Source organism: Mustela lutreola, chromosome 1 (genome assembly GCF_030435805.1).
Source record: "Mustela lutreola isolate mMusLut2 chromosome 1, mMusLut2.pri, whole genome shotgun sequence".
Taxonomy (NCBI): Eukaryota; Metazoa; Chordata; class Mammalia; order Carnivora; family Mustelidae; genus Mustela; species Mustela lutreola.
Window position 1 is genome coordinate 97,747,358 of NC_081290.1, and position 16,565 is coordinate 97,763,922.

The 16,565-nt window shown below is 37.2% G+C and overlaps 1 pseudogene; it reads left to right on the forward strand.

Annotated features, from left to right (window-relative positions):
• The first annotated feature begins 16,160 nt into the window (after positions 1 to 16,160).
• LOC131822795 (U4 spliceosomal RNA) lies at positions 16,161 to 16,317 on the forward strand (annotated as a pseudogene).
• The last annotated feature ends 248 nt before the right edge of the window (positions 16,318 to 16,565 follow it).

The following is a 16,565-nucleotide window of genomic DNA, read 5'->3' on the forward strand; positions in this document are numbered from 1 at the left end:
TTCTACTTACGTATTGTTGGGAAATGAAGTCTAGCTGTAGGGTCAAGAAGCTGAAAAAAAAATGAGGTTTATTGAACAGATAAACAGCATATTGAAGGGGAATTATCTTAGGCTTTAGACACAGACCTAAGTCTGAGTCTCAGCTCCTCTAGTAAGGTAATAGATTACATTTTAGAGTTTGGAATTAAATAATCAACATTGAAGAAAAACTAACTGGGGAACTGTTAGTACATGACACTCACTGTTTTACGTGCAGTTAACACAGAGGTGAAAAAAATTTTCTCCCTGAAAGAAGAGTGGTGGTGTAGTAAGTAGAAGAGCACATATTTCTCTCCTCTGAATGTGAAAATATTGCAGTACAGTGGAGTAAGTGAACAATAGATGCCTGTGTCAAGACACATTGATACGTGTGACCAATCCGGTGAAAGAGGCACCTGGGTGGCTCAGATGATTAAGCGTCTGCCTTTGGCTCAGGTCATGATCTCCAGGTCCTGGGATTCAGCCCCATGTCGGGGTCCCAGCTCAGTGAGGGATCTGCTTCTCTCTCTCCCTCTGCTCCTCCTAATGCCTGCGCTTTCTCTGTCTCTTTCAAATGAATAAGTAAAATGTTAAAAAGGAAATCCAATGACCCTGAAAACTTCTCAGAGGAGGTTTCTTATTAACTTGGACTTGAAGGACACATGGGTGCTCATCAAGGAAATGGTGTTTGAGGAAGAGCATTTCTTCCTAAGGAAAAGCATGTGAGTCATGGGAGGTGAAAAAGATTATGATCAGGAACCTCTGAATAAAACAAATCAAAGGAAGAAAAACAAAACATTCCATTGTATGTGTGAGCCAGCCAAATCTCAAATAATAAATACCCTGAAAAGTTCATCTTTGAGGGGATGAATCATTTTTCCTTTGGGGTCATGGGGATGATAAGCATTCAGGGAAGGAGGAAACAGTCACAAATGAGGTCAAGGATCACTGAGAGAGTGCACATTCCCTTTCTGGATAAGTTACTATTGTATTCTCTTATACCTTAAGAATGTTGGGGCCTTACCAAGAAATGTCACCATGATATTTTGTTTGTTTTCGAGAGGGGTGGGTTTTTTTTAAGTAACAAATTACTTAGTCTTTCTCTGGGATATGAAATATAAAAAGGGGCATCTGGGTGGCTTAGTTGGTTAAGCGTCTGCCTTCAGCTCAGGTCATGATCTCAGGGTCCTGGGATCGAGCCCTGAATTGGACTCCCTGCTCAGTGGGGAGTTTGCTTCTCCCTCTGCCTCGCCTCACCGCCCCCCACCCCGATAAATAAATAAAATCTTAAAAAAAGAGAGAGAGAAATGTGAATGGGATTATCCACACAACAAAAAACAGGTTGGGTGAGTTTGTGAGGTAAGTAATGCGGTGTGTTTACTTAAAAAACCTACACTCTTTTTTTGACCATGTGGGTAATAAAAACAATACTCTTTTTTTTTTTTTTTTAAAGATTTTATTTATTTATTTGACAGAGAGATAGAGAGAGAGAGAGAACAAGCAGGGGGAGGAGCAGAGGGACAGGGAGAAGAAGGCTCCCCACTGAGCAGGGAGCCAGATGCCGGACTTTATCCCAGGTCACTCAGCTGAGTGATTCAGGCACCCTAAAAACATACTCTTAATAAATCTCAACTTTGGTGCATTCATAGAGTGTGTATTTATATTTATTTAAAATTCAAGCCATGTTGAATTTCCAGGGCTATGTCCTAGATCAGGTAGATTTTTCCTCTTGTTCCAGTGAGTCCACATGAGGTATTGAGTCAGGGCCATGGCTCATGTTTAGTGTGTCAATCAATTTCCCTTTCAACACCAAAGATTAACTTTGAAGCTTTTGAGAAACCATCTGATAATGAGTAATCAATATGTATAGGGAAAAAAGAGATGAAAACACAAAGCAGTAATAATCATGTTGGACTCAAATGTACATCGTCTCTGGTACTCATATACCTACTAAAGCTTTGATGTCGTTCTACTTATCCTCTCAACAACCTTTCTGTCTGCTAATTATTAAAGTGCTAAAGCCTTGTGTTGTCTGTATCTATTCAGCAAGATTCTAATTTTGAAACACATTGATTACCATGGATGTGGATAGATTTAGTTTGTTTAAGACTCAACTTTTTTTTAAAGATATGTTGATTTATTTTAGAGAGTGAGAGAGCTTGGGCACATGCAAGTGTGGGAGGGGCAGAGGAAGAGAATCTCAAGTGGACTCCGTGCTGAGTGTAGAGTCTGTATGGGGCTTGATCTCTTGACCCTGAGATCATGACCTGAGCGGAAGTCAAGAGTCTGATGCTTAACCCACTGAACTACCCAGGTACTCTTCAATTACCTTTTTTGCAGGTAGGATAAAATATTCATGCAACAGATATTTTTTTGTTAATGAATATTAGCTAAGAGTCAAGTTGTATTTTGAATTCTATGAAGTTGGAAGAAGCTCTTTAGATGTTCTGGGATTCTGTTTCTGTTTTTCATATGTAAAAGATGCATTTTAAGATCCATTTCAACTTGGTTTTGCTTAAACTGTTCTACTTTTTCCTTAAGGGGTGTGAATAGTCATGTCACATTCAGCATAATCGTTAATATTAGGGTCCCCCCCCATAATGTTAACAGTACTTATATGAAATTGGTAAAATTATAAGAACTTTTTGCTTATCTGAATTTTCTAAGTGGTATATGCCTAACATCTATTTTATGAGATTTAAAAAATGGCAAAATATATACAACATACAATTTACCATTTAATCATTTTTCAGTGTACTATTCAGTGACATTAAGTACACTCATATTGTTGTGCAACCATCACCATCATCCATCCCCAGAACTTTCTTATCTTCCAAATTGAAACTTTGTATCCATTAAACAACAGCTCCTTCTCCTCTCCCCTTCCCTAGCATCTGTTATTCTATTCCCTGTTTCTGTGAATCTGCCTACTCTAGATACCTCATATAAATGGAATCATTTATCTTTGTCCCTTTGCAACCAACTTATTTCACTTACCACTTCTTTAAATTTCATCCATGTTTGTAGCATGTCTCATAATTTCATTCCTTTTTAAGGGGGAATGATATTCCATTGAATGAATGTGTCCCTTTTTTAAAATCTATGCATTTGTTGATGGGTATTTGGGTCTTTCTATCTTTCAGCTATTGTGAATAATGTCATTTGAGTAATGTTGTACATTGGTGTGTAAATATCTTTGAGTTTTTGTTTTCAATTATTTTCTATATACCCAATTTTAGAATTGGAATTCCTGAACTATATGGTAATTTTATGTTTAACTTATTTTTGAGGAATCACCATACAGTATTAGTTTTGCACATCAACATATACTGTCTGGTTTCACTCTTCAAAGAAGACTCTTGTTTGACATAAGCTAGGAGTTTCAAGGCAAGTTGAGGTGGTACCTTTGTTAGTAAGTTAATGGTCTATAGCTATCACTAGAAGGGGTGTGCTCCAGTGCTCTGAGCTTATTTTGATGTTGGCTTCACCACAATGTGTCTTTAAAGACACATCCATGCATACACCATAATTTAAATCCACATTTTGGGCTTATGTGCTAACTATGAGAAACATTAATAGTTCCTACTTCATTTTCCTTTCCTTGGCTATGCATCTCTTTGTGTTAATAACCACTTACAAACTCTTTAATTCCCTAAATGTTTATAAGCCAAATATTTTGCTGAGGTATGTCTCTTTCTTACAGTTAGCATTGTTGCTAAATATCATCAGGAAACCTTAGTAAATATCAGTCCTTTGGACACAAAACTTAACAAGAATTTAACACAATGAGGACTTAACCTATGAGGACTTAAAAAGAGGACTCTATTTTGCTTAGTAGCATTACTTTTAATATAGTAACACATAATTGAACTCTTTATCTATAGGCCAGCTACATATGTTTAGCTAAATGTTTTCCTTAGGGTTTATATTATTATTAGTTTAGACATCTGTCTACGTGATCATGTCTGTAGAACTAGAAATACCAGCTAAAACTTATCTCAGGAATTTAACTTAAATTTATTCTATGGTAGAACTCTTGGAGGACCAACTAAGCCTACTACTTTGTATTCATGTAAGAAAATAAATAAATAATAAAGAGAGGACGAGGAATACATTTTCTCTGATAGCAGTTTTATTTTGGTAAATTCATAATACAACATTTTTAAAGATTATTTTTTCATCCTTTATTTTAGACAAATCCAAGGCAGATACTTTGATGGTCATTGCATTATAGGAATAGAAGAGTATTGAAAAAGACAAAATTTAAACCTCTATGGGAAAGAACCAAAATCATATCTTCTAGAAAAAAAGCACATGTAAAATCAATGAAAAATTAATTATTGATAGATTATTAAAATTTCTCACTAAAAATAGACAATATATTATCATATTTTTATACCACATTCTTCACCTTTTCATTAGGGGACTTAAATGGTATCAAAGTCCTAACTTTAATGTGAAATTGAAGTTGGGCTGGCTAATCTTCCTTCTGTCAAAGAAAACTTTTTCTCTGGCATATTGAAGTAGTCATATTCAGGAATGAAGATCACTGTGGATGTATGATCTATTACACAGTATATTGCCTTGAAACAAATCAGTAGGCCAAATTAACATTTGTCACATAGGCATTTAATAAATGGGAGAGATTTCAAAATATTTGTAGATATATAAAACAAAAAACAAATTTTAAGATTTTATTTTATTTATTTGATAGAGAGAGACACAGTGAGAGAGGGAATATAAGCAGTGGGAGTGGGAGAGGGAGAAACAGGCTTCCTGCTGAGCAGGAAGCCCAGTTTGGGACTTGATCCCTGGACCTGGATCTTCAGGGATCATGACCTGAGCTGAAGGCAAACACTTAACGACTGAGCCACCCAGGCGCCCAAACCAAAAATTTTCAAAGTTTTCCTTTAGAAATAGTCAATTAATGACTTTAGTGGGCAATAATATGAAAATGAAATGGTTCTGAGGAAGAAAGAAACTTCAAAAACTTCATTTCCCACAATGGCAGAGAATTGGCTTACCATTTCCCAAGCCAATGACTTTTTTTTTCTCTACATATGCTCTGTCTTTTTTAGCATTGCCAATATGAAGAAAAAACTAGGTGTTTTGTTTTAACTGAAAGACTCATATTAGTTTTTCTGGATTAAGGAGCTATGATATGCTTTTAAAAGAGGGATGTATGAGAAATAGTCAATGAACTTATCCATTCCTTTATAAACATTTATTGAACGCCAAATACATTCTAGGTTCTGTGTAATATATTGGAGGGACAATGTTTATCAAAATTATGAATGATGGAATACTACATCAAAAACTGATGATGTACTGTATAGTGACTAATATATAAAAAAAGAAAAACAAAAAAATAAATTTTTACTGGAAACAAAAATATTATAATGTAAAAATAATAAATTCTTATGTAGAAAAAGACAAACAAAAAAACAGACACATGCCTGTTCTCCCAAAGTTTTGAGAGTGGTAAGGAGGAAAATTTATAAATGAATCATGCTAAATTATATATAATTATGAATTGTGTGAAGGGAACACAGTTTATTGAAAGTGTTTGACAAAGGAAATGATCAGTCTTGGGCAGCAAGAATGATTTCTCTTAAGAAATTTATACATGCACTGTAATTTGGATTTAATGAGGTGAAGATAAGTAAGATGCATTAGGTAGGAAAAAGTGTCATGACTATGGGATCAGGAGAAGACGTTTTTTGTTGAATTGTTTAAGAAAATGGCTGAAAGTTGGGCATACTATAATCTGAAAAAAAAAAAAAAAAAAAGACCTAGTAGAGAGAAAGGATGAACATTCAGGAGAGATACATAGAAATAGTTGGAGCAAGGTCTACAAGGAAGTGGAAATTTGGGGAGGCAGGAGGTGATGATTAGGGTAGAGAATTAACCATGCCCTTTCTCTGAGCATGAAGCAAAGGAGGAAGATGATTCAGACTTAACTTATGCAGTGGCATATAAGGCAAGACCATCTGTGGAAAATGAGGAGGTTAGGGTGAGAGTAGGAGCACAGGTGAATGTTAAGTATATACATGAAGGAGAAAACAAAGGACTAGTAAAAAATTTATAAATTGTGTTGAAGTTCTTATGAAATTAGACACAAAATCTAGGGAGTTAAACTAGGTGGAGAGAAATGGTCATCAAGAGATAAACCACAGGGTTCAATTTAGATAGGGAAGGATATGAGGCCAGCAGGGTCAATGGACAAGTCAAGGGCACGTAGTCTAAGACTAAAAGTGGGGGAGCAATGAGAGAGCTGGTATGATAGAAACCTGTAGTCAGAGGTATTTTGGAGTTAAGCATTAGCATTGGTTGAAGACAAATTTCAATGTGGGGCCATGGAAGAGGTTTGTTCAAGTGTGTGGAAGCCTCTGGAATCGAGGAGGTCAGAATTACTAAAGTATACTAAAGTATACTGAAGCCCTGAAGACCTATCAAAGCTCTTTGAAGCTAGGATTTGAAAGGAATTTTCCCCCAAAAAATAGCAAAGAAACAGTGGCAGAGAGTCACCTAATCATATACTAATTAGATTAAGCATATTGATAAGATAATCCTCCAAAGTAGTAGACAGCAAAATTTTCCCTTTTATGTTCATTTAAGGTTAGTTTTCTTATTATTGGAATAGTCACAAAACCATTTGTGTATTGTAAACATTCAGATATTAAAATTAAAGCCATTGACATTATGGAAGGGAATTTTAAAATAATAAACAGACCATGAAATAAAATTGAATGTTTTCACAATTATTTATTTCTTATAAAATTAATATACTTTTTTGTTTCTCTAGTATCCTTATTGCTACAACCTGAGCCAGTGACCAACACATGCTATAGCCTGATACATAAGTATCAGAATACCATAGAAAATACCATAGAAACCATAGTAACCTCAATTTTGACATTACAAAATAAATAGAGCATTAAATTCAAATCATATGAATCAAGATCATAGTCAGATACGCTTCCTATTAAACATACTAAAATAATGTTGTGGAGAAAAGAGAAAATGTGGTGAAGTTCAGAGATATTTGAAATGTAATGTGTATAGATGGAAAGAGAAAAGAGGTGAGACGAAGAAAGAAAAAGAATTCTCTCTGCTCCTTACCAGCCCTTGTTTAATTAAGAAGTAAAGCTGAGCCTCTTCATTAAGCTATAGGTTGTTTATTTTAAGATTTTTTAATTAATTATTTTTATTAACATATAATGTATTATTTGCCCCATGGGTACATGTCTGTCCCAACACTCACCATAGCACATACCCTCCCCAATGTCCATAACCCAATTAATATTTGTTTTTTGATGATCATCAGAAAACTTTGACCAATATGACTTGATAACTTATAATAAAACATACTATATCATGATTCTGGTCACCAATTACAGTGTGGGATGGTTGGCTGGGTGTGGGATTTCCTACACCACCAAGCAGCTGGATGTCCAACAGAACTCAGTTCTGACACCGTCTGTCCAGAGATTTGATCAGATCCCACAGATTAGTGGCTCAATTCCACAAGACTGTCCTCTACCTCAGATGCCAATTACAAGCCCAGATTGTTACCCTATAAATCAGGGATTCCCATTACCTTCTCCTGGGGTTTGATTAACTTGCTAGAGTGACTCACAGAACTCAGGAAACCAGTTTACTTGCTAGATTACTAGTTTATTACATAGGGTGGCAAAGGACATGAATTAATAGCCAGGTAAAGAGATAAATAGGGTGAGGTTCTAAACAAAGGAACTTCTGTTTTCATGGAGTTTGGGACCTAGCAAGGTGGCATGTGGAAAGTCCGTTTCTTTAACCTGGAAGTGCTTTGAACCTTGTCCTTCTGGGTTTTTATGGAGGCTTCATTACATAGGCACAATTGACTAAATCATTGGCCATTGGTATTTAACTCAATCTCCAGCTTTCCTTCCCTTCCCAGAGATCTGGGGATAGAACTGAAAGTTTCAAGCTCTAATCACATGGTTGGTTCTCTCCACGGTCAGCCCCCAGCCTTAGGCCCTTTCCAAAGGTCACTTCATTAACATGTACTCAGGTGTGGTTGGAAAGGGTTTGTTATGAATACTGAGACAACTTTATCATTGTTATCATGTAGAAAATTCCAAGGACTTAAGGCACCCTCTGGGGGGCAGGGAGATGGAATGTGGAGGACCATTTTCTCTTCTCACACTTGAAAAAAATATGCATTTATATTCTCTTTTCTACCAAATTCAGTTAAAAGTGAAGAGCAGTAATCACATCCGAATGAATACAAATGTGCTTGTGAAATCCTTGCTTTTATTGAGATACCATTGAAGTGGCCGTTGTCTATGTGTTTAGCATTATTGTTGCTATTTTAGCCTACTAATGATTTAATTGCTTTCCTCAAAAAGTTTCAATTTCTTAGAGCATATGCTTTTCCTAACTACAGTGCTTGGTGATATAGAACTTATTGTTGTTGTTGCTTTTATTATTATTATTCTGTTTTTGGTAAAAAGCTGGCAGCTACCTCTATGGCTAGGTGGATAGAGGAAATCACCTTCCTTGAAACAGATTTTCCTAGAGACATGAGTACCTCTGTACACTACTAGTTTATGATACATAAAGAGTAGGCTCCCATGGCCCTAGAGGGAAAGTGTAACAAACTTTTTGTGGCTTGACAAAGATACTTCTCTTCAAATTCCATGGTCTGCTGGCAGAGAGCTGGCGTCACCGGTGTGGGAACAGTGCAATCATACATCTCCTGCTCAGAAGTGCCCCACATTTGGGGCCTGATGCTCTGTAGCTATTATGAAATTCTTAATAATTTTCTCTTAGAATTTGTATTTTGTACATGAGTATGATGGCACAAAGGCGTATGTGTTGGGGAACTGGAGTCCCAGCTTACTCCTGGTCCCTTCTATCCCTTCTCCAGCTTGGGTTCATAGCTATGGGCTCCCCAGTCCTTGACACCCTGGCCACGCTCAGCCTTCTGCCCCTGTCTGCATTTCCTGACAGCTGTAGCCCTCTGCAAGGTGGCAACCAGCTTGGCTTGGCGAAGAGGAGGTTGGGGGGATGCTGTAGGTAGCATTCTATTGTCCCTTTTTGGCCTCAGTAGTGGCATTTGAGCAAACATGGGAACTTCATGGTCAGCTTATGCCTCATACCATCTGGAAGAAGGACAAAGTGGTAGACCTCCTTTCCCTGGGCTGGCAACTCCATGGTATATTTGGTGGGTGAACTGCTGGGGGAGAGTCTTTTGCCCAGTTCATCCAAGTACCAAATGCATTATGGCATGGATGTTATAGGTCCCTGATGGTTGCCTATCCACCACGGACTGGGACAGCAGGGCCACGAGAAGGGGAGATGTCTTCCATGCCCAAGGCTGTGGCAGGCACCTGGCAGCTACAGGGAGAGGAATCCTGTTGTTGGTGGGCCATATGCAGAGAATCACAGGTGGGATCCTTGGATACCAATGAGGGTCTGCACTTGTACTGTAAGTATTCCCATGTCTGAGGGAACATGCCAGTAAATAGCACATAAAAGCCACCATGGCACTGTGAGAGAAGGACAGTAGAACAAAAGAAAATGTTTTATAGTGTAGTATTTTTATTGTCATTTTTCCCCCCTGCCTTTTGAACAAGAGGTCCCGCATTTTCCTTCTGCACTGAGCTTTAGCAAATTATTTAGCTGGCCTTGTCTTCAGTTTGCTGCTGGATGTTTGAGTGGGGGAGTCAATGAGTCTTGTGGGAGGAAGAGCCTTGGAGACTTCTCTGATGGGAAAATGTGGCACTGACTGACATTGATAATACTATCCATCTTGGATAAACACCAGGGCCTAAAACAGGCATCATAAATTCAGTGGCAGGTAACAGCCAGTATCAAAGAATGAATTTGGAGTGGATAAGACTGTAGTGAAGTGAAGTGTGTGCCTTGTGTAATCTGGCATGGAGGAGTTGGAAAGCGGTACCTGCAACTCATCTCTAGAAAGTTGCCCCTGTGTCAGGTAAGAGCTCAATATTGCAATATTATTAAAGAGACACTGGAAATCCTGCTCTCTCTTTTTTCTTTCTTTCTTTCTTTCTTTCTTTCTTTCTTTCTTTCTTTCTTTCTTTCTTTCTTTCTTCCTTCTTATTTTAAAAAAAAATATTTATTTATTTGAGAGAGAGAGAGAGAGAGGGAGCACAAGCAGGGGGAGGACGGAGGGAGAGGGAGAAGCAGGCTTCCTGCTGAGCTGGGAGCCCGATGTGGAGCTCGATTCCAGGACCCCAGGAACATGACCTGAGCTGAAGGTAGAGGCCTAACCGACTGAACCACCCAGGCCCCCCACATCCTGCTCATTTGTGTGAAAAACCTTCTGTGATTTTTCAAAGAATGTGGATTAACAAAACGTATCCAGGAGACGTATTTTAACTGGAGGCACCTGATTTGCCGGTCACAAGCTGGCTAGTTGTGACATTGTATGTAGTTGAGACTGTAAATCCCTTAGACTCAGCCACTCTGGCTTCACTGTCATAACTTGGGGGGAAAAATCGAGCACCTGAATAGGATATTAAAGAGCTGTGAATTTATATTCAAGTGTGGATTTATTCAGGGACTAGGATTGTAAGGGTTTTGTGACAGGTTAGAGAAGACATATATCCCTCAGATTGGGAAGACCTGGTTTTCAACAGTGACATCTTGTGGCAGTGACAGAAACAACAGGTGTGTTGGGTTAAGGAAGCTTGTTTTCTGCGGGCATTTAGAATGAGTAAGCCTCTGGCAAAGTGGGAAAGGTAGCTCTCAAGAGAGAGTTAATTGGCCTTCAATTAATGAAGGCAGGTGGTGGGAAAGCTATTCAGTGGAAAATACAAGATGTGACCAAATATAAAATTCCAAGCCAGTGATATGGGCCATAATGGTTTCATTGCTATAGAATTTTTATTAAATGGCACAGATATTAAAACAGAGAACTTACTTTTAAATTTTCTTCTTATTTATGGAAATTCAGTATTTCAGGAGAGATTAAGAATAGTTTCAACTTACAGTAAATGTTTCACGACCGTATGGCCAACTATTGACTCATAATAATATTGTTCAATATTTATTAAGCAATAAATATTTATGGAGTCTGACACTGTCCTGGGCTAACTATGTATGTCAGCTGTCTTATTTGGCATCTACATAAAATTTCTTAAGTTTTAACTTAAGGGAATAAATACATAAAACTCCACTCATTCCTTCCTTCATTTATTATGTACCATGTACCAGGCTAGATGCTGGGATACAGTAGCAAATCAGACATTAATGCTTGTTGTTTTCATGGTGCTTACAGTTTAGTAGATGCAAGAAGTATTAGATAAACACTTGCACAGATAGTCAACTTCAATTTTGCTAAGTGCTATGAAGGAGAAGCATAGAGTGCTGTGAGACAATAATGTGAAGCTATAAGGGAAGGGTAAGAGGCATGCAAGAAAGAATAGGGGATAGAAAGGGACAGGGTGGAAAATACTTCTGACAGGGGAACGGTCTGCTGATGGTTGAATACAAAGAACTGGAAGCATGTTGGGAGCGAAGCCTCAGTGATCAAAGGGCACAAGGTGGTCAGCATTGAGGCCAGAAAGGAGGTTCCTCAACAATGCACATCTACTAAGAGACCTATTTGAAGTATATGAATATATAATGATACTGATACATATAGTATGTATAAAAATTCAGTTTTAAATATATATTCCTTTATATAACTTCCAAAGAAATAAAATTCTATGTTAATTTTGTTACTTTAATTTCTTTTTGGAAATAATACCACAGAGATATTATTTAATGTCTCCTACTTTCTCTTAAAAAATTCTATTGTGAATTATGGCATACATTCAGAATTATACATAAAACAAATGCATGGCTTAATAAACTATCTTAAAGCAAACATGATGACCACCACCCAAATCAAGAAAGGAAACACAGCCAGATCCCTCAAACCCCCTGTGTGCCTCTTTTCAATTACTATCCTCACCAGAGTTGCTTAGTGACTGCTTGACTTTTTAAAATAACGTTTAAAAAATTGAGATTTATTTCATACAGCATAGAGTTCACCACTTTAAAGCATACACTTTGGTTGTCTTTAGTGTATTTACTATGCTTTGCAACCATCAACATGATCTATTTCTGGAACTTCTCTATCCCCCTCCCCTAAATCCGGTATTTAGTAGCCGTTAGTTCCAATTCCTTCTTTTTAACCTTTTCTGGAAACTGCTAATCTATTATCTGTCCCTATGGATTTTCCTATTCTGTACATTTCATACAAATGTTATCAAACAACATTTGGTCTTCTATGTTTGGCTTCTTTCACCTAGCATAATGTTTTTAAGATTCATCTATGTTGTGTAGCTTATGTCAACACATTCCTTTTTATGGCTGAATAAGTATTTTATCGCATGAAGTAGTTTAGCAATTCAACCCATTTTGTTTGGCCATTCATCAGATGATGGTCATTTGGGTTCTTTCCACTTTTTGGCTGTTATGAACAATAACACTATGAACAAATTTTTATATAAGTGTATGTTTTTTATTCTCTCAGCAATTGCTGGGCTTCCCCCCCACCCCATTTCCACTGTGGTTAGTAGAGTCTGGGACATAGGAGGTATCAATAAATGTTTCAAATGAATTAAAGTAGGTGCTGTCATGAGCTCGGCTAGGTTTGGAGGAAGTCATCAAGAGGCTGTGACTACCAGCTGACCCACAAGCAGGACCCAGGCAATCAGAGGCATCTTACTCCCTCCCTTGTCCTTGGAATGTATGTTCTATCTACGATTCCCATACTAGCTCAAAGGATGCATCCTTGAGAGAGTAATGTATTGTTAAACCATCTGGACTATATTTTTGCCTGAACCCTGTTAAGCCTTCTAATAATATAAGCTTTTAAGATTCTGGCACACTGGTGCAGAGGGCTGTTCCCTTGCTGCAACTTGCCATCCACCAAACTGGAGTGCCCCGCCTCTTTCTTTAATCTCTCCCTGCCTTCTGTATATGGGGGCCAGTTTTAAATTTCACCTAAGCAACCCCTAAGGTTGAGAACCAGTACCAGCTCTGCTCACAGAAACACTCTGTGAGAGAATAATTGGAAGATTCTTATATTCTACAACAAAAGTACAGGTGTGAAAATGTTGCAGAACCTAGGGCACCGGAAAGGGAGGTTGTACAACTACTGGTGCAGGAAAGATTTCAGGGCCCAGAGCCTGGTACTCTCTTGGTTTCAAGGCATTTTGAGCAACAGAATTATTGCCTTGTGGGGAAGTGTCTGGGCACGGACTTGACACTTCGCCAAGATGGGGGTAAAATCCCAGGAGTGCATTCTTTAGGGTCCTTGGATCTGGTGAATCTCATTCTTCTCAGGCTGTAGATTATTCAGATCATTTTGGACACATCCCAGTGAAGAATGTGTGTGTGTGTGTGTGTGTGTTTCAGTGGGGGGGGGGGGGCAAACATAGAATGAATGTTCTAGAAATCTATCAGATTAATCTTTTTTTCTCTGTTCCATTTTTTTGGTGTTCAGTATGACTTTCAAATAGAACCAGTTTTTCTCCATTAATATTTTTAAAGATTTATGTATTCGTTTCAGTGAGCGAGAGAGAGGTGGAGGTAGAGGGAGAGAGAAACTTTAGCATTTTCTGTGCTCTATACAGAACCAGACTCTGGGCTCCATCTCACAACTCTGAGGGTCCTTGGATCTGGTGAATCTCTCAGATCACGATCTGAGTTGAAACCAAGAGCCGGTCGCTTAACTACTATGCTACACAGGCACCCCAATTTCCCCATTAATTTTAATTTCATCACCAGCAAGTCCAGCAAGTCCAGCTCTTCTCAGACCAGGATCTGAGACAATTAATCATTGAAGCAATGCAGGCAAAAATAATGCATTCAATAGATCATCTCAATTTCCCAATTATGAAGTTGATCTTAAAGTTCTTTTTAGAGCAGAGCTTCTTAACCTTTGGCCCATAAACATGAGTGACAGCGTCCAAGAAACCCTTGAAACTGTATGCACAATTATATATGCATATTTTGGGAGGGAGAGTTTATTGCTTTTATCAGACTCTCAAAGGTTTTTATGAACATAAAAAGTAAATGACCACATCTCTAAAGTATCTTTAGAAGGATCACATTTCTTCATTAATTCAATAAATATGTATTCAAAATATAATGAGAGACAGGCACTGTTTTGAGGCTGGGATACAGCTGTGACCTGGCAGATAAATTTTTTTACATTGAAGTTACATACCAAATAGCAAAACATTTCACAAGAAATGTCGTGGAAATCAGAGAAAACAGTGAAGGAAAAAATGCTTAGTTAGATTCTAATCTCAGAAATACATATGTTACTCAGGAATAGAGTGGAGAAGTCAGCCTCAGGGTTCTTATGCAGTCAAATATTTGGACAGTTAACCTAATTTTTCACTTTCCACTGGATTCTTTACACATTGTAGACATAACTGTGATGTCTTGAATGATTTAATTTCCTCATTTTAGGTGTTCTTGAGGCTTTGAGACTCTGAATACTGTGAAATAATTCATGTTGGTACAAGGCTGTCCTAGTGTGATTGGGACCTGATGATTTGCAGAACACTCATTTCCACCGAGAATATCTTTCTTCTCTCGCTCTAGTATTTGGCTGTAATCCTCATGGCCCAGGTTAGCATTAACTGCCACTGGATGGAGCTATAGCACCAGACAAGTAATCTCTCCATAGAATTTTTGGAGTAATTTCCTTGACTTTAGCCATCAATCTCTTTAGTTATTATAGGCAAAGATTGTTGATTTCCTGCAATTTTGAGTGGCAATATCTCATTATTTACTTTGTTATATTCCCTGAGTTCTTTTGCAAAGTCTTAAGGCTTATTTAAAAAAATCAAAGATGATAATTTTGTTTGGATAATTTTATGACACTCTTCAAGATAAGTAGAGAAACCCTGAAGTGTTGCAAACCAAGACCAGTAATTACTTTTGCAGGTGTATTATATGCTGCTGACCTGTGCTTTATACAACTTAATAAGTAATGGCATGACTTAAACTGTCTTTATACTGGAGACCATTCAGTGGTTTCCTGTTGCCTTGAGATAAATAGCAGAAATTGTATATTGAAGTATTTTTCAACTTTCATCATACTGGAAATTATGTCCAGGAAAATTAGTGTTATTTTCAGTACCATATCATAAAGCTTTCAATTTATCTGAATATCTATCTATCATCATCATCTATCTCTATCCATAATCTATTTATCTAACTTCTAGTACTCTGTAATCACTCTCTACCAATGGAAGAAATTTTTCATGAAAAATATTATCCCCAAAATCACCTTAAGTGTTAATTCATTAATAATTCATTCGTTACTAATGTTGGACTTAGAATCAGACTCTTAATCAAAGGCTAATATAAGACTAACAGGATCTATAAATGGTGGGTTACAATAGTACTCTATTTATATCATTATTAATATGAAATATGGCCCTATATTAACCTATAACTTAAATTAACCCTTCCCCTCCTGAATTCTTTTTTTCTGTAGCTTTGTTGTGCTATAATTTTAAGAATGGGGGACACCTGGATGGCTCAGTTGGTTAAGTGTCTGCTTTGGCTCAGGTCATGATCCCAGAGTCCTGGGATGGAGCCCCACATTGGGCTCCTTCCTCAGCAGAGAACCTGCTCCTCCCTCTGCCTGCTACTCCTGATGCTTGTGTGTGCTCTCTCTCTTATAAATAAATAAAATCTTTTTAAAAAATTGTAAGAATGGTGTCTCAGATAAAATATAGAGTTAAGGGTTGACCAGCCAATAGTAAGGGATATTTTTATATTCACCTGATTGAACTGAACTGGAAATTCTGTGGTTTTAGATTAGAAATGATTGGTCTCTAAAGACCCTTTTAAAATACTGCTTTTAGGCTTTCAGCCTTCTCCTTTAATGAGTTAGTGGTGAATTTTCAATAAAACAGTTAAATCAAAACACTTGAACATTTATATATCCTGCTTATCTCTTCATGACTTAAAGACTTCTATAAAATACCAAAATCAATGTCCTGAAACAGGTTAGAGAAGTATACTGCTTAGCTGTTGTTGATTTATTTAGTCATTTGTGGAATTTATAGGAGATAGAAAAAAATATGGCTTCTTAATGTTAAAAGATGTTTATTGTCAGCTTTGCGCAGTGGCAGTATCGTAGCCAATGAGGTTTATCCGAGGCGCGATTATTGCTAATTGAAAAGATGTTTATTGTTTATTGCCGTGACACCTTCACAATGCTCTTCTCATTTGAAGAGGATGTTAAAAAAAATTTTTTTTTGCATGTTTATAAAATTTTAAAGATATATCTTGTGATTATAATATCAGTTATCTGGATTTTAGATTAAAAGAAAGATATATGTGCTGAACTCACTAATTCTTTTTTGACTGATTCACGCATTGGATGTCACAGGTAACTTATGTCAGAAGGACAGGGAGATATGGATAGAACACATTTTTTTTTTTTTTTTTTTTTTTTTGGTTCCTGGATAGAACTCTAATTTTAGCTCTTACTTAATAAGCCTGATGATAGACAAGAA